This window comes from Microcebus murinus, chromosome 6, assembly GCF_040939455.1.
Source record: "Microcebus murinus isolate Inina chromosome 6, M.murinus_Inina_mat1.0, whole genome shotgun sequence".
Lineage (NCBI taxonomy): Eukaryota > Metazoa > Chordata > Mammalia > Primates > Cheirogaleidae > Microcebus > Microcebus murinus.
Genome location: NC_134109.1, coordinates 97,445,121 through 97,469,019, shown reverse-complemented (window position 1 = coordinate 97,469,019; position 23,899 = coordinate 97,445,121). Strand labels below are relative to the sequence as shown.

General features: G+C 43.1%; 1 protein-coding gene and 1 long non-coding RNA gene across 2 annotated transcripts in view; both read left to right on the top strand.

The window, feature by feature from the left end:
• The window catches only part of RORA (RAR related orphan receptor A), a 697,613-nt gene that overhangs the window by 25,461 nt on the left and 648,253 nt on the right, over window positions 1-23,899 (top strand). The window lies entirely within an intron of this gene.
• LOC142871517 (uncharacterized) overlaps window positions 20,323-23,899 on the top strand; it is a 76,775-nt gene continuing 73,198 nt past the window's right edge. The window contains exon 1 of the long non-coding RNA XR_012919787.1: window positions 20,323-23,887. This is a non-coding gene — a long non-coding RNA (uncharacterized LOC142871517). The remainder of the gene's footprint in view (window positions 23,888-23,899) is intronic.

The window sequence follows — 23,899 nt, the reverse complement described above, 5'->3', positions numbered from 1 at the left end:
TCTAGAATTTTTTTTTTTTTTCAGATGTGTCTATTTTTTTTGGTCACAGTATTCTGTTACTTCATTATGTTTCCTATTTCTTCTTTTTTTTTAAAACCTCTGTAATAATTTCAGACCTGCTTATTTTATAATAGTCTGTCATGTCAAGTAGTTGTGGCACTAATTTTTATTATTTGTATCTTGTGCATAGTGGATCTGTCCCTTATGTGACTGTAACTTTGTTGCAGCTTCACCTTCATCAGAAATTATTTGTTGCAATTTCACCTTCATCAGAAATTATTTCTACACAGAGTCCCGTGTAGAAGTACACAGGACTGTAGAAGGTTGTAGAAGTGTCCCTATCCAGCGACACAAGGTAGTATAAGTTCAGGATCTAGATATATTTGCCTATTCTGTAAATTTAGGGTTTTAATTTTTTTCCTACCTGGAATTTCAAGTAGATGGCAAATGTCCTCTTTGGTTCCCTGGGCAAGGGGTACAGTTTTTCTTGTCTTTCACAAAGTGGGTGGTTTTCCATGGATCTTTTTTAAATAGACATCTCACTTCTAGGATGGAAAGTCACATTCCTGTTCCTGTGAGGGTGTTACCCCCCACACCCCCGGGGTACATATAGATAGGGGTGCATACCTTAACCCTAGGCCATTATTGCATCATCTGTGCATTTTTTTTTTTTTCTGGTTCTTTTTGCTTTGCTTCTAGCCTCTGCATTTTACTTTGAGTTCTGGGCTCTGTTAAGTTCCTATAAAAGAACAGATTATTGAGGCACAGCCCAGACCTACTAAATTTAAACCTCTAGAAAGAAGGACCTAAAAGCCCTATGTTTTTATTAAATGCTACAGGTGACTATTAGGATCAGGCAAGGTTGAGAAATATTACAGGTTAGAGAAATAGAACTATTATATTACACACCTAAACATTACATAGAACCTAACAGTGGGTTCTATTTAGCCTGTAATGTTATGAAGACCTAATGGTTCTTTCTTTGTTTCTGTTTCATTATCTTATCTCTAAGATCGCATCCCTGCAAAAGTAGGCATTGAAATATATAATCTGGATATTCAGGCAAAAAATGAGTTGGTTTCATTCTATTTTGAGTTAAATTAATTTTTCCTGTCCCATGGTTGGAGAAGGCCTTATGAGACAGCGAGCGGTTCACAGGTTTTTTTTTTTTATCTCTCTGTCTCATCAGAAAGGTAATAATAACAAAGCGGTATGAAAACTTCTGAAGAACAACAGAATAAAATTACTGAACACTTTAGTTAATTCAGAAATATTTCCTGGAAAAATTTGAGTTAATGTGCAGCGTTTGAAAAACCGTACGCAGCTAAGTGCCCACGAGACTGAATCTGACTCGAGGCAAATCACCCAATTACTGCCAGGGAATGAAATCATGTTTACAGAGAAACCTTCAGAATCTCTTCCCATTTCATTTCTTCACCTCTTTTCGCTTGGAGCCCACAATTGCATTGCGGCTTTGGGGGCCTAGTTCCAGGTTGATCTCTTAGTGGATTGTTTAACCTGCCTCCCCTGGCCCAAGCCTTTCCAACCAGCAGCTACCATGGGATACAGGAAGCTGCCTGTAATTCTTTCCCTTCATTTTGAATGAGCAGCAGGTTCACAGATATGTCAACAAAGGCACAGAGACTTTGACATTCACGACATTTGATCAGACTGGTCCACCTGGTCTGACCTTGCCTGGGCACCTCGGTCTATAAACAAAATAGCTACCCATCCTTCAGGTTTGTGTGTGGTGCTTCCAAGAAATGCCTCAACTTTCTAAACAGAAACCTGAATATAAATCGTGAGGGTGGCATGGAAGATAGTAATTGCTGTGAAAGCCTAATTTAGAAAAATCATTTATTGTACCACGCTATTGCTGCGAAAAAAATATATAGTCTGTTGCATTTGTTAAAATAAGTTGGCTTCTGCTTTCTGGTCTCAAAACATACTTTGCATTTTTTTTTTTTTTCCCTGAGACCGTCAATTTAATTCAGGAATGATCTAATTATGAGGAAGTGAATCCAGTCCTCTGGATGATACGTGTTGACTACCCTGGGAGAAGCCCTGGCAGATGGTTAGTTCAGAGTGAATTTACCTTGGGATTGGGGCCTTTAGACTGACAGCTTTTTTCACTCAATTAAGTGCAACAACTGCCAAAAGGACAGCATTGAGCTTGATGCAAATCACCACTGTCCCCCGTTGTCGTGGATAAGATTTAGGCCCGTGCCCCGAGTCAGCCGAACTTCTTAGGGTGTTTCACGGCACCACATTGTGAACAAAAAACCAAAACCTAGTGAGGCACACAGAAGACTAGGGAGGCCCCTCCTTTAAAATGTGGGTATTTATTTCCTTTTCCAGGTCAGTTGCTTTATTTAGGGCCTCTATTTTGGTGTCTTGTCTGTCAGTGATTCATTAGGTATCTCCTGCAGTTTGCTTTTGCTCTGGGCCCCGCGGATCCTGCAGTGACTGTACGTTCCAGAAAGTTAATTTATTGCTCTTTTATTTGGGGTACAACATGACACCACTCTGCGTGTCTCTGCCTACCCTGGACGGCCTCTCGACACCCTGAAAGGCAGGGTCCGACAGGGGGAGAGACCTTCCCAGCGTGCCTGCACTTCCATACGGGAGAAGCCCCATATAGCTTTCTAGGCCATTCCTCAGAAAGGCAGTTTATGGCAGAAGCTGCTCAGAGAGACTCCTGTCCCCAACACTTCTGTCAGGCAGGGTGGGGCTCCCTCCGGTCCTTACCATGATGTACAGCTTTGACTTCTGCGTGTCGCTTTCCCTTCCCTCAAGATTTTCCTCCTCCCGCCCCCTGACTCAACTGCTCTCATTCTGTGGTGTCCAAGGGCAGGACACATTAAAATGTTTCTGAACGGCGTAATGAGGAATGGCATCCTGCCAAGCAAGGCCTGGGAGGAGCGTCCCTCAGAGCCACTCTGTGTCTCCACTGGCACCAGGGCCCCCTCACCTTCCACCCCACGCCCAGGGGCTCCCCGGGCCCGGCAGCTCCGAGCAGCTCGTTCTGCGTTGTTATTTCTGTTTTACAAGCCCGGGGAATCTGAGCCTGAAATTCCTCAGTCAGGTATATGCCATTGTCAGCCTGTTATCAGTTTCCTGATTTACTGTGTAAGCAGTTTTGATAATCCCTGTCATATGTGATTACATTTCCCCCCTTCCCATAACATCTTGGCGTAATTGGTTTGATAAACTCGACCTCAGTCCAGTCGTTTGCTTGGAATCTACTTTCACCTTCTATCTGTGTGACTAAGATGGTTTTGAATTGCTCGGCTCGGGGAAAATCAGGCTTTGAGCTCCAGGCCCGTAGGTGCAGAAGCAAATCACAGGCCTGGGAGAGCCGTGGACTCCAATTAAGCTTCAGGAGTCAAAAATGGGATTTTTTTTTCCTTCCCTTTCCCTGTTGGGCCAAGAAGAATAGTGTGTGGTTTTTGTGTATGTGTGTGTGTTGGGGGGTGGTTTCAGGATACAGAGAATATTTATCTTGTATATCTGTCTCTGATTCCTGGGGCCATTGGACTGACTTGTCCATAGGAAGTTGGATGTGTTTGCTTATTTATTTATTGAATACCTGCTCTGTTCCAGGAGGAGTCAGCGAGGAAAAAGAGGTTTATTTTTTCCCTTTTTTTTTTCCTTTTCTTTCCTATTGGACCTGCTCCGGAGGGCAGAGAAGGAGTGATCTGAATGCTTTGACAATGGGGCGTAAATGAAGCATTTTGGTTAATATAGGGTTAAACTAAAATGCGTAAGCTACTTGGAGCCATCACTTCCTAGCTTTAATTTGTCTTGATAATTTCGCACCTAACAGAGTTCCAAGGCTTCGTGGAGAAGGCAGCTTAGAATTGAGACGGGAAGAGTGAATAAGATTAAGGAAAGGAGAGCTGGGTTAGGTGACGTGAGAGGAAGGCGTTTTTGCTCCTTGGCATAGACAGGAAGGCTGGAAACCCCGGGTGGGGATTGGACAGGCCTGCTGTGGGTGGAGGAAAGGGAAACTGAAGGAATGGGTGGAGAGAGAGGCTCTTGATTGCTGGACTTCGGAGTTTGAAGTTAAGTCTGTAGGCAGCTGGGAGCCATGTGAGGCTTTTGAGCTGGAGGTGGCACCATCAGAACTGCACTTCCAGAAAATAAACATATACCAGTATGTAGAGTCGTCTTTTCTTTTTAGAGGAGAAAATAATGCAGGCCAAAGCTTTCTCACTCCTCGTGTAGTGATTATTTTAAAGAAATATCATTTTAGAATAAAAAAATTTTTTGGATAATGTTTCCTTCCAGGACACAAATTTTCCTGCAGTTATCCCTGAGAATTTCTGTCCGGTCTAGTCTTAGAAGATGGACTATAGATACCTCTTGTTTGCATGTCCCACCAGTGCAATTCTGATGCTGGTATTTATTGTTCATTCCCAAACATCCATGATCAGAATGTTTAGCAAATGCAGATGTGGATATGACAACGATGAGAATGTGACTAAATCACCAGCACTCATTTCTCCTAGATCTAGGTTATTTTCCTGCATTTAAAGTGGGATCAGAAGATGTTATTACATACTTTGGTTTATTTTGCATGAACCAGACACACTCTTTTAAAAGAATTTGGCTGTCTGGCTATTCCTAGATTATTGTTCTCTTTATTTAAAATTTTGGCATTTTGCTCATCATGGATTTTTTGCATTCATATGATTTTTTTTTAATGTTGCACTAAAATATTATTTATCATGATGGTTGAGTTTTTTTTTTTTTGAAACAGAGTCTCACTTTTGTTGTCCAGGCTAGAGTGAGTGCCGTGGCGTCAGCCTAGCTCACAGCAACCTCAAACTCCTGGGCTTGAGTGATCCTTCTGCCTCAGCCTCCCGAGTAGCTGGGACTACAGGCATGCGCCACCATGCCCGGCTAATTTTTTTATATATATATATCAGTTGGCCAATTAATTTCTTTCTATTTATAGTAGAGACGGGGTCTCGCTCTTGCTCAGGCTGGTTTTGAACTCCTGACCTTGAGCAATCCGCCCGCCTCGGCCTCCCAAGAGCTAGGATTACAGGCGTGAGCCACAGCGCCCGGCCAATGGTTGAGTTTTTTGACATCGCCTTAAATTTTGTACCTGAGATGGCCCTGTTGCATTTCCAAAACAGAGTGGGAAATCTTTCAAATGCTCTGAGTCATTTGAGCATCTCTTTGAACCTACTTACATCCTTATAAAGTATGTCCCTTACACTAAACAAACAGCAACTGAACTAATGCAACAACTCTCAAGTTCCCCTGAACTCACTGGGGGTCCCTCCCCATCAGTATGTGTTGGGCTCTTCCTTGATTATGCCCCTCACCGTAAGGTACTGAGACAGGAAGACACTTTACAAGCGGGGACTTCCTTGTTGTGTTTGACTTCCCCAAGTCTTTTTGGATGGGGTCCAGGACAAACCTGCTTCATAATGCCTTCTGCCTGGTAGTGAAGAGTGTTGGAAACATGGTCCACTGGATTTATATTTTTTGACATCTTGACACTTCCCAGTGAATGTCCTTCTCTCAGCCTCGCCTAAGAGAGCCTGGTTAAGAATGAGAGGTTACCTGCAGGGCTATTCCTTGTCTGTAATGAATATAGATCCACCAATGAAAGCAGAGAGAGAAATGATAGATTTGGAAAGGACTCCCGGAGAGCTAACGCTTGTCGCTTATTTTGCAGTTGGCAACCCTGAGGTGCACGGGCTCCTGAGCCACACGGCTGGCAGCGCCTAGAACTCGGGCCACGGTTCCGCTCTTGGCAGGCTTCTTCATGCCATGGGAACGGTGGAGCCCTTGCCTGGAGACAGGATCCACTTTGTTCTCCCTGTAAGGCAACCTGTTATTAAAACTCTCCCTGATTCTAGGTTTCAGCGCCTTTCTTTCCGAACTACATTAGGCCCCCTAAGTGCCTTTATTGCCATGTAGGGAGAGGAAAAACGCAGACAGCTTTGTAATTGAACAACCATGCTCTTGTCAGTATTCATTGTTTTCAAACCAGCCATTCCAGGGGGCTAATGGCCCGGTGTGGCATAGGTAAACCACACCAGCCTTCTCTGCCTTGTACCCCGACAACTTCCCTTACCAGCTTCCCCTGTGCTCCGTGGGGCAATACGTCTTTAAATTTTCGTTGTTTCCTAAGTTCTGCTCTGGCAAGCAAGCTCTGCCTTAAACCTGCAGAGTTAAATTTACCCAGACTGACAACTGTATATGCAGGGTTTAGTTACATAACAGCAGTTGCTGCTTTTCACATCATGCTAATCCAAACACGGTGCTCAAAGAGGCCATGAAAAAGCAACCTTCCGTTCCGTGTGTGCTGAATGGGTGACTGGATTATGTGTCTTTAAATTTTTTTTTAAAACACTGTAACAATTATCCCATTATCCTGACTTTGGTGCCATTAGGTGACTTTTTAAATATCTTAATTATTAGGTTAGCAGATGCTGTGTGCACATGTGCAATTTGTTAATTTATGCTGTTTGAAATGGAATCCAGTTGTTTGTGACATATTTCATAATATTATGGCTAACTGAATCGTAGTGCTACTGGAATTACAAAGCTGCTAGCAGAGAAAATGTGTGCATAGCCTAATGTACTCTTTGATAACCGCCTTGAGTGCTGCTTATGTAGCTTCTCTGTGACTCCCACCTTCTCAATTTCCATCTGAGGAGATCATTAGATCCTTGCAACCTGTAATAGGCTGGGGAGGCCAGGCAGGCTAACTTCAGAGCTGCAGGAATGCTGGAGAAAGAGGCTCCTCCATTCCTAAGTAGCCCTGACTTGCGTGGTAAACTGCTGAATTGCCGAGCTGTCACGCAGAGACTCAGGGGGTCTGAAGACTGGTGGTGCATGCTACTGGTTGCTTCCTAGTCTGATATTGCAGACACTCAGCATAAGCTGCTACTCAGCTATTCAAGTCACCCCTAAGAATTTACCTTAGTAATTATGGCATACAACATTGAAAAGATGTGATATAATGGGGCAAAGATACACGACCTTTGAGGTCAGATCTGGATTTGAATTGCGGCTCTTAGTTTACTAAAGGTAAGGGGTGAGGCCTTGGCCAACTCATTTTATCTCTTTAAGGCTCAATTTCTATAAAGGGAATAGAAATATTTGTCTCATAGATAGCTTATTGATCGAGATTATGAAGTGACCAGCATTGTGCTTGGTACATATTAGGTGCTCATTAAATGGTCAGACCTTCCTTTTCCTGCTTTTGTACGCCCATGTGGGATGGAAGGACATATGTGGGCTCAGGAGATTCCAGTATAGATGAAGAAGCAAAGCAATAATAGGTGCTGAGTTAAATAAAGGTACAAAGTAATAATACAAGAAATGTCACAAATAGTCCCTGACTCATTGGCTAGTGAGTGGTAGAGGCCTAAAGTTCAGAGAGCTCAAAGGAGGAGACAGACCATTAGCAAACTTAAAAAAGGTCCTGACCACTCTTTGAAGGAAGAAAGAATTTAGGTAGGTGGAAAGACTGTTGGGGGTTGCGTATGTGTGGGCGGGTAATGGTGGGAGGTGAAAGATGTTTATCAGTGGGGCAAATGGTGTGTGTCAAAGCGCAGAGATGAGAGACCAAGGCACACCTGGAAAGCAATGAGGCTGTGCATTTGTTGGGGAGTGATGGTTTATATATATGAAAAATGGTGGGCTAGGAGATTACAAATGTATATTGGAACCCCGCTGTGGAGAACTCTGAATACCAGCTTTAAAAAAATCCTTGCATTAGGTAGGGTGGTTTGGTTTGTTAAAACATGGAGCTCTGGGTAGACCTGCAGACCTCTGGGAAGCCCAGCACGGCAGCGAACCCACAAGTGAGGAGTAGACCTCTAGTGGCCGAGAGAGTTACTGCAACGGTTAGTGGTATGAATCTTATTTAATGACTAACTCGCACAGGCTTGACTATGTACTGTGTTGTAAATTGGAAACAGAATGTAAATAATGTCCAGACTGACAGCAGTAATGGCTCACAGCCTGAATCTTACAGAGTCAAAAAAAAAAAAACCCTACAAATTCTTTTTTTTTTTAAAGATAAGAGAGCCTGGGGCCATTTAGTGATAGGGTAAACCTACCTATATACCTCTGTAAATCCTAACGACATCACTGTCCTACAAAACAGCCCATAATTGGTGATGTTGAAATAATAACATTGACATCATCATTATTATTATTGACAATAACAGCAACTAAATGGCTAGTAATTTTTGGTTTTTTGGCCTGGCATTATGTTAATCATTTTACTTGCATTGTCTTATTTAATTCTCAGAGCACCTCATTGAGAATGGTACTGCTGTTGTCCCTATATTAAGAGGCAGAAAATGTAGCTTAGAGAGGCAATTAACTCGCCCAAGTTGGAAAATTATGTAAGTGTGATACAAACCCAAGCAGTGTGGCTCTTCCTGTGTGTTAACAAATACTCTATACTACCTGATAGCCTCCAAACTGTAGTTCATGATGAAATAAATGTTCAGAAAACTCGTTTACAAATACACTGAAATGTACAATGTCACATTTAAACATACTAACCATGCCAAAATAAACGAGTGTCCGTTGTCTATGAAATCATGTATGAGGAACACTGCCTTCTACAGCACTAGGGTCTAAGTGAGAAATGATTACACATTTCAAGTGAAAATAAGGAATAACGTGGTGGCTTGCTCCATACCTCCCCCCCACACACACACATGCATTTTCTTTCATGGCTGGGAATGTGGAAGGGCACGATGTCACATGTCTCTGAAAGGCAGTCCGTTTACTTCCTGCTCTAGACTTGAAGCAATTTCATTAGTGCTCTCGTTGATTCACGTTGGATTTAATGCACTTCCCACGGGCCATTCATGATCACGGCCCTGGCCTTGCTGCAAGAGAGAGTGAAGGGCAGCTAGAGGTGTCGCTGGTGGGTGCACGCTCCCCAGGGCTATAGGATCTACTTCCAGCTACATCAGTTCTTGAAAAGGGGGCCATCGTAAGACCAGCAACACTTCCTGGGTACCCCCAGAGCCGTCAGCATCTCAGGGTGGCATGTGGTGGAAATGGAGCATTCAGCTAAGGGTGGTGACATTTGAGACTGTCACTATTTGTGTGATCTTGGGAAAGTTATTGAACCGCTGCGGGTCTCAGCTTCCATAACTGTAAAAGTAGAGAATCAAAAGCTATCATATATGTAAATCAATTAACATAAAGTTTGTTCACAGGCAAGTGGAACTGCTATTGTTATTGGTATTGGTCATAATTTTTTTTTTTTTTAGTTCAAATGAGAAAAACAAGACTCCAAGCATCTTAAGCAAAAATGGGAATTAATGGGCTCATGTAACTAGAAAGGTTAAGAGGAAGAGCAAATCTCAGGAAGGGCTGGATGCAGGGAGTCAAAGGGTTTCTGTGTTGGCCTTTTTCTGTTCACAGGAGGTTTCTCTCCAGCAAGAGATGCAGGGAAAAAAGCACGACCTTTTCTACACGAATCTTTAAAAAGATACTCATTGTCTCAGGCGGGGGTCATGTGCTGCCCGAATCCCCACCCTGCATCGATAACTGTCTGGGGACGGGTAGGATGCAGGACACCCAGTGTCCAGCCTGGGTCTTGTGCCTGTTCCTCTGGGGTGTAGAGAAGATGCTAAAAATATGTTAATATGTTAAGAATGGATAGAATTTTAGGCTGGGCAGAGATGAAATACATGAAGTACATGTATTTCAGGATGGTAGGAATAAAATTATAAGGGAGAGGGATTGTCATAATGTGTTCAAGGATTAATAAAATGGCATATGGTTAAAATAGATGGTTCTTAGTGGGAGGTAGAAAGATATAAGGTAGGAGAGAGAATATGGCTGACAGGGGCCTTTATTGCTGGGCTGGGGTTTGGTTTTTATATACTGGATAGTATAGAGTTGTTGAAGGTTTCATGCCAAAGAGTTATAAGATAATAGTAATAGCAACCACCAGTATTTGCAGACTCTGTTCCATTTGCCATTCATTACTGTAGATACTTTGTCTGATGTCACGACAGCCCTGCAAGGCAGGTGTTAGCTCTTTTTTACAGAGATGGGAAAATGGAGATTCTGAGATGTTAAGGGACTTGATTGAGCTCTCGGATAACCAGAGTCACAGAGCTGGGAGGTGGACTCGAGTCTCTGCTCACCAAATCACATCCTCTGGGTGAGGGACATGGCGGGTTGCATGTGAACTGGTATGCATCGATCACTCATGCATTCCACAAATCGTCATTCAGTGCTAACCAAGGAAAAGCAATAGACTGACTCCCTGCCTGACTGGCTTTGGTCTCAGGGAAGTTAGGACCACAGGGGATCCCAGCAAGCACCTGTATTTGTGGTCTAGGGAGATGAGGCTGGGCCCAGTTCTAAGCTGCAGAGAGGTCCCTGGTTACTGAGCACCGTGCCCTTACTTTGTAGCAGGTATGCCCTTGTTGGCTAGTAGGGTACCTGTGCTTCTTAGGCAGAGGTGACAGATATTATCTTTTACTACTGATCTTTTAGCTGTTTCCCCTACTCTGGGTAGAGTATGCTGGATCCCTTATAGCCTGGCTGGCTTGGAAACTGGCAATCCAGAGTAATTTGCCTTTAAGCACAAGCTAGTACAACATGTCACTTTTAAAATAAAACACATTAATTTACAGAATGACTATTTTACAGTGAAGGGCAGCTTGTCTAAATGAGAGGAATTAAAGGCCAGTGGTCAGGTCTTCTGCATTATTCACACCACCCTCCTCAATAAATCACAATTGCTGAAACTGCAGGTTAGCACTTACTGAAATAGCAACATGTTGGTTAAGGGTGACGTGTGCTGACATGACCTCCGTTTGCACGCAACATGCTCCGTGGAGAACAACTCCCCCAAAGCTGCACGAGTCTCTTGGCTATCAACCCAAGTACCTCGTGCACTGTTAAACAAGGTTTAGACGGAGCCCGACCGCAGTTGTAATCTTCATTCCAGGCAGCGTTTTCTGAGAGAAGTGAAGCTTGAATGGCAAGGTATTTGGCATTCAGACCTAGAGCACTGTGCGGACCTGATTTTTAAATATTCCTGTTGCCATCAGGTTTTCCAAACGGACGCAAGACTGCAGAGTGGGGGGGGGGGGGCGGGATCATGGGCGAGCCCTCTGGCACCTCCGGTCTTGCTGAAGCTGCCTCGATGGGAAATGACAAAGTTGTACTTTGGTATACCAGGGTGTGTCCTTGGATTTGGGCGTGTGTGATGTCCCCATGAGTAGCACTACTTCACTGTTTTTATTGATTGGCAAGGGAGACGAGATAAGCAGTCACTATCCCAATTTTATTGGCAGGAACAATAGAGGGGAACATGAATATTTTAAAAGTCGACAGTGTGTTCATCTGCAAAGCACTGGACGTCACTAAAATGATTGTGACACAGCGTAAGAAATGCAATAGCCGTTCTTGTGGTGTACCGGGACACCTCTAAGTGAACAGGAAAGGGGCTGGTGTGTGGTAGTGTCATCTTCCCATTTCATTTGTCCCTCTCAACTATTCCGTGTGCCCTTGATCAGAACTGATTTCTATTTTTATTTTATTTTTTGCTACAACGAAAGAGATGGCAGCCTAGATAGATGTGCTTTCCTTTTAAAAAAATATCAATTTGTGAAATAATAATACAGGCAACAATTACTGAGTGTGTGTTCTGCCAAGAGTTGTCTAAGAGGCCTCATGTATAGTGTTTCCATCCTGCCGGGGGATTGTGCAAGGAAAGTACAGCTATTCCTATTTTTAGATGAGGAAACAGGTTCAGAGCTTTGCCCAAAGCCATAGCAGTGGAGCCAATATTTCAACAGAAGTCTCTTCCACTCTAAAGATTATGTTGTTTCTACTACACAACACTGCTTCCCACATGAAAACTCAAATGTACAAAAATATCTCCCTGGTGCATTGAGTTTTTGTTTAGAGACCATCAACTTCTCAGCTGAAAGGCTAAGAATCTTTGCTCATGAACTATTGAGGATCAACCAGGTATCTGTTTTTTGTTTTTTTTTTTAAGCCAGTGGGGAAATAGAATTCCTATATGCAAACAAAAGTATTTATACTTTATATAAATTATATAGAAAATTACATACATACACACAGGCATTCTGTAATATACCCATTTGGTGATATGTTGGCTCTCCCTTGAATTCTTTATGTAACCTATCTCTCATGACTTTCTTTTTTCAGTAAAGTATCTTCTGATTTTTAGAGGTAGGCCTCGCCTTATGCAGGAGTTGTCTCAGTAAAGTTCATATCAGTTTCGTTTCTGCATGGCATCATTTTTTATGGAACTCAATTTTATGGAACCCATTGGTGTCCCTTTTGTTAATGGGGAAAAAAAAAAAAAAACCTCTGTAAAGTGAAGTTTCATACCCGTTTTTACATATGTTTCCTAATTTTAGATCTGAGCACACTGGTATTCTTAATGCAGGACACACTGATTTTTTTTTTTTTCTGGATCCAATACTATTTGATGGAGAAAAAAAAATCATTTTTATTGATAGGCACAAGAATTAGCCTCAATTGGCTTTTGAAGTTTGAGGAACAAATAAACTTAAAAATGTATCATGAACTTCACTTTAAGCCAGTAAGATATAAATCTTACGTATTCTTTTTGTAAAGAATTGGAAAATGTTCCCATAGCATAGACATACATTAATTGATAAACATGTGGGTCGTTTGCAGTTACTTGTTGGGTTTTTCCCCCACTCTAAATAATGCTGCATAATCATGGATATCCATTCTGTCTTCAGTGTCTAGCGCCCTGTTCGGGCGGCAGCTGTCCTTCTTTCTGGGGTATCCACATCATACTGGCCTCCCCGGGCTTCTTGTCGTGCCATCCTTTGCATTGCCTGTCACAGAGCTGCTAGGAGCTGGGACATCAAACAAGCAGGCCGGAGAAGGTCCCTTCCAAAACAAGCGCCCATAGCGGCTGAGCGAGAACCTGCAAATCGAGTGCCCGCGTGTGGACACTGTGTATTATTTATGTCTTTCTCCTTTTATGTTCTCCATTCTTATACCATTAACCCGACCAAGGCAAAGATCATCTCATATCCATTTTTAAATCTTTTATGACATTGTAGGATGGATGCAAAAAAATGCATGTATTCAAGACACATTTAAGGGACCGTGTTAAACACTGCAGCGTCAAAGAACATGTAGCATGGATGTTAAAATGCACGTATTCAAGACATATTTAAGGGACCGTGTTAAACACTGCAGCTAAAGATGAAGGTGACCTGGGTTTTCTTCAGCTCAGCACGTTTTTACTCATCACCCAACAAGTCAGCAAGAGCAGTGGGGCCTCCTTGCTCTTATTTCCCCCTGGTCTTGCTTCCTTTCCCCAAGGCTGTGTTAATTTTTTCATCTTGTTCTAGAAAATCTGGGACCAGATTGGTAGTGCCTTTGGTTCTGATGAGCTTAAAAAATTTTCCTCTCTCAGCGAGTACTTAGAATATGAGCTCTTCCCATTGAGAATGGGGGTAAGGCTTTTCACACTGGGGTTGGCTGCTCATACCTCAGGAGATGATGTCCTACTTCGTTAAAAGTGTCTTGTGCTACTTGAAGGAATCTCCCAGAGAAACGTGAGGCAGTAGATGCTTTTGGGACCCCCGGGTGCTGTCAGGGGAAGAAGAACAACACTGGGGCTGCCTTTATTACCTGCCCTCTCCCCATCACGAGCCCATGTTTTGAAAGACTTCCATCATCCAACTGTATTTATTAATGACCATTTCCCAATTTTTGTTACTCAGACAACATGAGGTAGGTACCGTCAAAACAGGTAGCTGATACGGTTCCAGCCAAGAGATTTAGGTTAGTCTAAACGGCTGTGGTAAAGGCAGTTGCACCTTTTCTGTCAGAATTTTGGAAATATTCCATCTCAATTTGCAGAACTCGTCAGTGCCTGTGTTCTTGGACTGGGCGCTGCTGCTCTGGAGCAAGGGTCAGGAATCTAGGACTCACCTTTTGCTTGTTTTTATAAATAAAGTTTTATTGGAACACAGTCACACCCATTTGTTTACACATTGTCTGGAGCTGCTTTCATGCTACAAGGGCAGAGAGTGAAGTGCTTGTCAGAGACGGTATGGGCTGCAAAGACTGAAATATTTACTTTCTGGCCTTTTAGAAGAAAAGCTTCTCCAATCCCTGCTCCAGGCTTAGAGGAAGGTGGCCCTGAAGTATGTGGGGTGGGACAACCTCTCTTGAAAGCCTAGGCAGCCGGGGGTTGGGTGATAGGATATTTGGGGGAGTTACAAGGAGCACACAAGCTGATGAAGGAAAGATGTGGGAGAGAAAGACAGTACTCAGGGCCTGTCAGGGCTCCAGCGTGTGGGGCAGAGGAGGGAGGTTGGGTAGGCCTGAGGCAAGGAGTCCCGGGCTGTGTTAGGGGAGGGCAGAGGGAGAGGATTCGGGGGGACTTCCTCTAAATTCCTGCCTTAGAACCAGCGCAGAAAGAAGTGGAAACATTAACAAAGTGAGACGTAGGGGCAGTTCTGTCCTCTCCCTTACAAAATGTTCTCCAGAGCCCCCCCAGGGTGCTTCTGGGGAAGCAACCAGATAAACAGCAGCTCTTGCCAACAGTGCAGGCTTGTAAACTTTTCCCCCCCTTCCTTTTTATGCCTGTGGTGATAAACATATGCTTTGAAGCATGAGATTTGATTATCCTGTCTTAGCGCTTATAAATACAAATGTGATTAATGGTCATAAAAAACCGGTTGACAGTGCAAGACTAATTCTCAGCAAAGTAGTCCCTGCACTGTGCTCAGGCGGAAGCTCCTTGTGGAAAGGGGTGGCCCAGGCCCCCTCCCCTCCCCCACCAGGACCCCTCCTCCCACTCCTGGTTTCCCTGTCAGGTCGCCCCATCCTCCCCTTGGAGGCTCTTCCTACCTTGATAATTAAAATTGGTGGATTTTCCCCTAGAGAGCTACCTGAGGTGAGTCTCCGAGTCTCTTTGTCATGCCATTAATAGTCCGGAACTCTGCAGAAAGGCATTTGGCTGCCTTCTCCATTCCCCGCTCGGGCCTGGCGGCCCGCCTGTACATGTTGGGGAACAACACAACCTAAATCTGGACAATTTGTATTTTAGTAGTGACGGGGATATTCTTTCTCTCCCTCTGTCATTTTGCATTAAGGACCTGCCACTAATAAAACTAATTAATAACTGCTGGCTCAATGTGGAATAGTTGGACTTCTTAAAACCTGGCAGGCTGCCACCGCTGCTTTTGAAAGAAGCACTTCATCTTTGTCATGGACAGGATGAATATTTCTCCACACTTCTAATTGGACAAAGTGCCTTTCAAACTCCCTGGCATTTCAGAGAGAGCAGATAAGCAGTCTGTGTGCTCTCCAGATACAATCACCTCTCAGCTGCCTCCCAGACTGGGAGCCAGTTCCTAAGAGAGGCCAGCGGAGGACTCTGTGCTTTCTCTTCCTTAGTGTCCCCTTGTGACTTCACCTCTGACCTGTGACCCCAAAGGGAGGGGTCTTGAATGGCGAGAGTAGGGCAAAGGAGCTCACCGAACCCGCAGACAAAGGAGTGGTTCTCATGTTTGGGGAGCTAGCTGCACAGGTAACTGGCGGGAATGGGGGACCTAGTGGAAAACACAGATTTTGCTAGACCCACCCCCGTCCTTCAGAATCGGAATCTGCAGAGCGCGGTGCCAGGGCGTTTGGATTTTTAACAAGCTGCCCCAGCTGCTTCTGATGCACGCCAGGGTCTGAGAACTGCAGGGGTCATCCTGGGGCTTTCATCTGCTGGTGTAGGATGATTTTTGCTTTCTGGCCACTCAACTAACGTGGCTTTTTAGATGACCCAAGGACGCAGGGTGCTGTGCTAGGAGATAGGAGTGAGGAGGGACTTGTAGTTTAATCAAAAAACACATATGCACATGAAAACATGGATGCTCGGAGTTAACTTAATTACCTTCAACGAACATATTGTGTTTTGCAGGTAATTCATGGATGGGTAATTCTTCACATTCTAGGAGGGGCCAGCCACAGACAGAAATTTAGTACTGAGTACTGAGTAATGCAGTGTGCTTTCCCTGGGGTGAAGGTTAACATCTGTGGCTTTAGAGCTGGGCGGTGAGGGATGTGTAGGAGTTTATCGGGTAGAGAAGGAGGGTGGGGCATCCCAGGAAGAGGAGCAGCAGCAAGGCAGGTCACTGTGGCCTGGGCATTTTGAGGTGTTTGTGTGGTAAGAGGTCAGAGAGAGGGGAGTGACTGCAGACCACCTGCTCCTGGGGAGACCTTCAGAGCCGTGGTGAAGAGTTGAGATTAGGCTGGGCCTGAGGTTTGCAGATAGGGGTGGCCTGGAGTCAGGGAAACCAGCGAGGTCCTTGTCACAATCCAGGAGACGATGCAGGCTGGGATTTTGAGTCCTAGCACAGAATGGAGAGGGATGATAGTTTAGGTTATTTCAGTTGTCGGTCAACAACGTGAGGTTTTCACCTGGAGCTAGGGGCAGAGAGAGAGCGAGAATTCAATGACTGACGAGTCTAAGATTTCCAGCCATGCAGCCAGCCAAACATTTAGGAGCCATCATAAGGCTCTACCAACATCAGGGACAATCAAGGAAAAACCACTCCAATTACAGAGTTGACAAAGATAAAATTTCTGATAAGAACATTCACGGAAGATTTCACTTCTTCTTTGTACTAGAGTAACCTGGGTGTCACTGGGGATCCTGCCAGTCTGGTTGGATTTATGTCCCATGCCTCTTATTGAGCATTAATGCTCACAGGAAAAAAAGAAAAAAAAAAAAAAGATTGGATCAACAGGTCTGGAGGCTATACATCATTTAGTTTTCTGCAGAGGCTCAGTGAAATCAGAGTCAGCCGATAACCACTTCATGCTTCATCAGTGTGCGGAGGCTTCATTTGCAGAGAGACGCATCCAAACTTCCCAGCTCAGTGCAACAACGAAAAGGACCTGTGGACTGGCTTTGCAGCCTGTGTTCATTTGTCCAGGTACCACCTGCATGTTGCATGCATCTTCCACCTTGGTACGTTCCTGGGTGGTAGGAGCCGGAGAATAGGAATAACAATCTTTCCGATTCAATGAAACGATTCTATGGCTGACTCCATGCCAAGTACTCTCCTAGGGGCTAAGGGTGCGCGGTAAATAAAGCAAAGTGACTGCTCTCAAGGAGCTGCTGTTATAGTTGGGGAGATGGATGTGTTTATAGATAACTAAAATCCAGCGTTACAAGTACTGAAACAGAATTACGTACCAGGTACGCAGGCACCACAGAGCAGGCCGTGATTCATTCTGAGGTGGAAGAGACTTTACTGAGGGGGAGATTGAGAGATGGGGTGTCCAGGGGAGGCTTCCTGGAGGAGGCGATGCAATGCGAGAAGGTTGGGAAGATGACCGGATATTAGACTGAGAAGGAGGTGAAGGGCAGTCTAGATCAAGAGCGCTGGGAAAGTTGAAGAGCTTTTGCTTTTTGGTGTTAAGTGCATGAGGGCATGATGGTGTGCTAGGTGCTGTGAAGAGAGAGAAGTGTGGTCGCAAAGACAGCCTGTATGTTTGAACTTAAGGAATGGGAAGAGGGGGCAAAATCACGAAGTGTAGCAGAAAGCATCTACCTTACCGACCGGAAGCAGGGACATTGCTAACATCAGCTGCTGAAGGATGTGCTCATGAGTTCTGTGGACCTGGGAACTGGGCTTCATGGTAGATGGCTCTCTCTGTGTCAGTTCAGCCCCAGAAGAGGAAAGGGTCCTTGTGTTGGGGCAGATGAGGTGTGGGAACATCAAGAACCGTCCCACTTCTCTGTGCTTTCCAAGGATAGACAGGGTTCGACAAGGCATGTGTGTCTCACAAAATTGCAAGGAACAGAGGTATGAAATGTGGGACATGGAACTATTGGCTGTAACTCATTCATTCACGTAGAAGAGGTTTGAATTGAGCATTTACTTTGTGGCAAAACACAGGACCAGGTGCTGTCAGCCATGAAAAAAGATTCTCCCTTGCTCTCTGCCATGAAAACATTACTATTTCTTAGAGATAGCTGTACAGGTAATCAGAATAAATGAGAACAAAAAGAGCTCATGCAAACTGCTTTTGAAAGAAAGCGTGATAAGTGCATGATTCTAACAAGGGGTTGAGAGGAGGGAATGTCTTCATCTCTGTCCCCTGCCCAGCCATGAGCCACTTTTTTTTTTTTCTTTTTAAATTTTGAAATGATTTTTAGACTTGCAGAACAGTTGCAAAGATAGGACAAAGAGCTCCTGGCCACACCTCACCCAGCTTCTCCCAAAGTTAACATCCCCCATGACCATGGTGCAGTCATCAAACTAAGAAATTAACATTGGCACAGACCACAGCTGCAGACCTCCTCTGGCTTTCGCCTTTCCGCCCATATCCTTTCTCTGTTCCAGGACCCCTACACTGAATTTAGTTGTCTTGCCTACCTGATTCATCTCCTCCTACCTGTGACAGTTCCTTGGTTTTCCTTGTGTTTCATGTTCTTGCCCCTTGTGAAGAGCACTGGGCAGGTACCTGGCAGAAGGCCCCCGGTTTGGGTTCTCTGGAGTTTTCTCCTGATTGAGTGGAGGCTGTGAATTTGGGGAAGGAAAGCACAGAGGGGCACGCTCTCTTCACAGCGCATCATGTCATCAGTGCACCTCGCCGTGACTTAGACCTGGCCCATTTCTGGTGATGTGAATCTCCATCTCCTAAGGCCAGGCATCCCTCCACCGTAAAGTCACTATTTTCCCCTTTGTAATCAGCACACACTTTTGGGAGGTGCATCGAGGCTAGGAAAATACCCTGCCTCTCCTTAAACTTGTGCACGGGCCTTGGCTCCCTCTAACCCGCCCCTTCCTGCAGACAGCAGCGCCGCTCCATGCGATGCTCGGTCTTCCATCTTCCTGCAGTTGGCTCCAGGGAATAAACACACACATCATGCATGTTCCCAGGGTGATGGTGGCAGGTGTAAAGCATTGCTTTTATTTATGTAGAGAGGAAATGGTGCTCAGGGCAAGCAATTTGTCCAAACACACACCTCCAAATGAGTATCTAGACTTTCCTTGCTTTGGTATCGTGGAAACAGCACTGAGCCAGAGGAAGGGAGACCTGAGGACTGGTCTGTTCCTGAGAGTGCTGAGCTCTGGGGCCTCAGGAAAAGAACTTGAATTCTCAGGGCCTCAGTTTTCCTCTGGGGATGAGGCTAGATTAGTCAGTTTATGGGGTGAATTTCAGCTCTGATATTCTGTGCTTCCAATGGTGGGATTTTTCCCAAGGCCAAATCTCTACCTCTAAGGAGGAAAACTGAGTTACAATAGGGTAAAGAACACAGATATGAGGAGTGTCTGGGTATTATACGACCTTAGAGTCTCTAATAATTGAGACATCTTATAAGGGTGGTTTGAAATCAGACTAATGAATGAGAGATAAATTGCTATTTTCAAAGTCTAACAAAAGGATACACATCCAATTATATCGGATGGTTGTAAGGCTGGACAAGCTCTTTATGCTTCAAGACCTTTGCTCTACACTTTTCATGAGATTAGATTGCTGCTAGTTACCCAATCCCAGATTTCCATTCAAGTGCTACTGGTATTTCTCTCTTCTTTTGGAGTATGCAGGCATCTCTCCCATATTAGATTCTGGGCAACATCTTAATTCTTACCATATGGCCATATTCTTAAAGCTGAACATGGAAATGACCTACTTTATCCGTTTTTTTTTTTTTTTCCAAAGCTAATCCTAGTCATACAAATTCTTCCCTTGCTCTGCTAATGAAAATGCTTGTTCTTTGCTGATGGGCATGTCACTTAAAAGGTGCCAACAAAGTCTGATTGATTTTGGAGCACGGATTTCTAACCTTCTTTGACGTTTCATAAGCATCCTAGATTGTCACATTTTCCCCTTTCTTCGGTCCTTTCCTGCTAATTGACTCTTTTTCACTTTAGGACTGCTTTTTGCCTTGTGAGTTTTTACCTTGGTTTAATTTATCATTTGAAATCCTTGCCTATACCGTTTGCAATTTGTATCCTTTCAGAAGGATGAAAAGAGCTAAATGGTCTTCCAGGAGGTGTGTTTTTAGGAGAGGGTGCTCTGTAAGTGGATGCCCTTCGTTCTCAAACATGGTGAGACTAAGGTGCCTTCATTAAGACACACACACATGCCCGATTTCTAGCCAGGCTGGAAACAAATGGAACGCCACCCGCTCTTAGTATTCTTTAGCATTTTACTTAATTCTGGTGACAGTCCTATGCATCTGTAAATGACCGACTAGAGTTTTTGTAGATTTCTAAAATGTCTACCATGTTTTGGCACTGTGCTAGGTGCTAGAACACAGAGATGCACAATGCCTTCAAGGTGCTCATGGTCTAGTAAGGGAGACAGTGAACATAAAAAATTTCGATAGAATTTGCTACACGCTGCCGAGGACGTAAGTACGAAGCATGGGGGTAAGACAGAGGTAGGTATTTTTAAACTTCTCTGGAAAAGAAGAATTCAAGGAAAGCTTTTTGGAAGCAGTATTGTCCAAAGTGGATTTTGTAAGATGAATCATCATCACCAGGAAGAAAATTGGGAGAAGGATGTGAACAACATGGAGTATAACAAGTTAACTAATTAATCCTCACAGATGACCCTATGACCTTGTAAGGTATAAGCACTGAACCATGCAGGGTGTTGCATAGTTTAATTATCCTGTGTATTAAATCTCACAAAACCTTTTAGAAGGATATGCTGTCATAATTCTTAGGAAATGTTGTTTCTCTGAAATGAGAAATAAGTGGTATTAGGTAGATAAAGGAAGCCCATTGAAAATCAGAACCTGTTTGCACCAAAACCTACCTGGATCCTCCCTTTACTTGCCTTGACTTGTCTTTAAACCATACTTATCTGGCATCTTTAATGCAATGATTGTTGCTCTAAAGTTTTGTGTTCTTACTATCTTTTTTTTAAAAAAAATCATGCATCAGCAGGTTTGAAGGACCTAAAGATGGTCATCCAATGGTCTTTACTGACCATGTCCATTTACTGAATTCTGGAGTCTCTTGTACATTTTTAAATTATCATAAAAATTTTTAGTCAATCAATTTGTCCATTCACTACCCATGTATTGAGCATTTACTGTATGCCAGGAATTATGCTAAATCACTGGTGGATAAAGGTTTTGGTCTCCTGACCCCTTTGTACTCTTACAAATAATTGAAGATCTTTAAAGAGCTTCTGTTTATGTGAATTATGTTTATTGATATTTGTCATCTTGGAACTGAAAATGGAGAAAAATTTTTAAAATATATTTATTCAAAAATAATAACAAACCCATTGCATCTTAACATAAATAACAGATTGTCATGGAAAAAAAAATAACTATTTTCCAAAGCAAAAATGGAAGCGTGGCATTCTTTTTTATTTTTGCAAATCTCTTCTATGTCTGGCTTAATGGAAGACAGCCGGATTGTCAGCTCTACCTCTGAATTAAATTGGCTGCGATAGCATACATCATACAACCCCTGGAAAAAAAAAAATCAACGTCTTGACGTAAGATTATTATGAAAACTGTTTTGACCTAATGGGTTCCCTTGAAAGAGTCTTGGGGAACTCAGGGGACCAGGGACCACACTTGAAGTAACTGCTGGGCTGATTGATGCCCTTGCTGTCCATGGAGTGGAGACACGGAAGCCTGGAGATGGCTTAAAAGAGCGTAAGGTGAGCTATGTCCTGATGACCTCCAGGTTCTGTATTAAATTCCAACAGATTAGCCCACGAATAATTCCTGTGACGACGTTTATTCAGGTTTGAATCCACGTAAGAAAAGAGACTGCCTAGGTTTAGTTTTTCTTTGTACCGAAGCAGAAAGTATGTGGATGAGGGAGGGTCATGTTAAAACGTTAAATAGTGGATTAGGTATACCAATATGCTTTCATCCCATCAAAAGATAATTTCAAATGTGCGCGTGGTCTATATATAGTCTATACAGTCAAGGACTGTGCCATTGACATGATGTTTCTGTTGTTTAACAGGTGTCTCTTGGTAGGCTTTTGTTTATCACTTATGGGCAGACTTGTTTTTCATTTTAAGTCGTTTTAACTACTTAAATTATTAATTATTATTATTAATTAATTATAAACGTATTAATCCACAAACTGTTTTTTCCTGTTTAGGTTTTGTGTGTGTGTGTTGAAGAAAAAAGGCAGAATTGTTTGTAATTTCTTCATATGGAGTATATTTTATCCTTTAGAAGCATTTTGGGATGATGGTTTATTTTACAGTTAAATTAATCAAAAAATCAAAGATCTTTTTCTCTGATACTTTAGAGGCATTTTAGTAGACACGGTATTAGGAATATTTCCCAATATCCATGAAAGAAATGGGTGTAAGTATTCTAGATAAAATTAATATATCTATCCGTACTCTTCAGCTCATAAAATAGAATTTGACCACTTTTCAGGTTATATTTTGAAATATTTAGGGCAGTGTATTTATAATGTTTGAAAAGTTAACTGGGGAGAAAAGATGAAAGACTTTTAATTTCCTTGGATCCGAGTAATTCAAGTTGCAAGCTTCTGTATTTAATTTTCTTTGCCTTCTGTTGGTTGGTTTGAGATTTTTCTTGGCCTGGGATTGAATATTTTGCATCACTTTAGGAAAGTCAGGATGTATCTCGCTTTTAAAGTAATAACTCAGTTTTATAGTTAAATGGATTTGGAATCAAAGGATTTTTGAAAAACACACGTTAGGTTCGTTGCTCTTTTCTTTTTTCTTTTAAATGCCGTTAACAGTGCATCAGTATTTTAAGTACACTTTCCAGTAGAATTCTTGGAGTCTTTCTTAAGGCTAAGAATAAGAAAATGGAAGTTATTTTTTTCCCTCCCTTCCTCATTCCCTTCCCCCTTTCCTTATTTCCCTCACTTTCTCTTTTCTTCTTTGTTTTGCTTTTTTAAAAAAATGTCTTTATCCTCTCCCCTACCCCACCCAGATTTGCAACATTCAAATGCCCATTCAAATGCAAAGACAGCGATCGGATGGGGACTGGGCCCTCATGCAGACTGCAGTATTCTTCGCATAGTTGTGAACATGTGTGCAACCACAAATTAGTCTTTGGTTCAACTATTCGTAGTAATCACACAGTGATTTATAAAGTTCCCCTTTCAAAACAAAATCTGGAGTGTGCACACAAATTACAAACATATTCAAAGATGCAAAATGACAGGCTAGGGTGAAAAACCCAAGCCTGTCTGTATTTTTTTTTTTTTTTTAAGAAAACGGGTTTCCCCACTCACCCGCTCTTCTAACTGCATTTTCCTCGAATTGCTCTTGTGTTCCCGTGGATTCTCTAACCTTAACTCAGAGCAGTAAATCATCCTCTTCTCTGCTGAAAATAGCTTTATTTGCAGATGCCAAAAAGTTCTGGATTTAAACATCAGAACTTCCATCGCTTCACAGAAGGCATATTATAAACATGGAATGGCCGTGTTGGGATTATGTCTCCCGTGTCTTTTAAATCTTCAGCCACTAGTATCCACCTAAGGCTACCCACCTTGTTCCGGTGTTCTTTGCTGCCCCCTCCCCCGACCCACGGGAGCAGGCAGTCTATAGATACGGGGCATGGAATGTTCCAGACGCTGGTAACATGAGAGTAAGAGGTCAAGATATATAAAGCATGGACATTCATACTAAAACCTCTGTACCTCTTTTGGTAACATATAAATGCCAGCTATAATTTCAATAATAACACGAATGATAGCTGTTTTTATTAAACGCTTACTGTGTGCTTGACTTCACGTTAGGTACTTTACACGTTTTGTCTCATGTAATTGTGAAGGATACAAGTCAATAAGGGAAGTCTGTTATTTTCCCATTTTACAGATGAAGGAACTGTGGCTTGCCCACGCGCACATAGCTTATTAGTAAGCAGGTTTTTTTTTTT